Genomic DNA, 1,198 nt, shown 5'->3' with positions numbered 1-1,198 from the left:
AAAAAAAAAAAAAAAAAAAAAAAAAATCCAATTTCTTCCTTTTATAGTTTCAAAATCTGAAACCCAGGGAGATAATGTGCTTGCCCAAGGTCATCTGGCAAGTTCCATGACAAAGTCAAGGTTTTTAACATTTGAGTCCTGCCTTTCAGCACAGGCCTCTTCTGCTGATCTAGGACCTACTATAGAGGTTGCCCACTGAGATTCTCCCATCATCCTTTGTAAGCTGCCCATGTTAGGGAAGAGATGGTGAAAGCAGTCTTAGGCACAGAATTGGTACATTGTTGGTAGCTTGTTGAAGATGCTGCTGCCATGGCCACTGTCCCCTTTCGCACTAATCTGGGAATGTCTCCAGCCTCTGAAGGAAACCAGCAGTCAGGGGACAGGGCCTTGATGGTTTGTGACTGCAGGCCACTGACTTCCATGGCTGGCCTGCTTGTCTGCTAATTCAGCCGGAGAAGATGCAGTTAGAAGGTCATGTCCGCCAGTGCGGGAGAAGGACGGATGATGGTCTTGTGTCAGAACAGTCTACACAGCCAAGGCTCCTCCCTCTTTTTCTAAGCAGATGCCAAGATAGACCAGGCCTCCTGGCTGGAGCTGGGAAGGACTGCCTGCTTTTATATTTCAGACTCAGCTAGTCAGTGCCTGTGCAGATTTCAGTTGATCACATAGCCTTGCTGTGTCTCTGCCTTCTGGTCTAAAAACCAGGGAGAGGTCTTGGTGCACAGCTCAGTGGTGGAGTGCTTGCCCAGTAGGCATGAGGCCCTGGGTTTAAGCCCCAGCACTGTGTAACCAGACCCCCTGGGGGGGCTCACTTCTGCCTCACATCAGGAGGTGGAGGCAGGAGGGTCAGGAGTCCAAGGTCTTACTGAGCTATAAGTTTTTTTGTTTTGTTTTGTTTTGTTTTTACATAGGTTCTCACAATCTAGCCTTGGCTGGTCTGGAACTTAGGGAAATCCTGTTCTCTACCCACAAGTGCTGGCAGTTAAAACATCAGCTGTCACTCACGGTGTTCTTTTCTTTCTTTTTTCTTTTTTTTTTTTTTAGGTTTTAAATATTTACTTATTTAATAGTAGTATATGAGTGTGTGTGAGTGTGCACCTGCCTGTGTGTCTATGTGTCTGTGTGTATGTGTGTGTGTGTGTATATGTGTGTCTGTATGTCTGTGTGTGTCTATGTCTGTGTGTGTCTATGTCTGTGT

The sequence above is a fragment of the Mus pahari genome, chromosome 23 (assembly GCF_900095145.1).
Source record: "Mus pahari chromosome 23, PAHARI_EIJ_v1.1, whole genome shotgun sequence".
NCBI lineage: Eukaryota > Metazoa > Chordata > Mammalia > Rodentia > Muridae > Mus > Mus pahari.
This window is presented reverse-complemented; position numbering follows the sequence as displayed.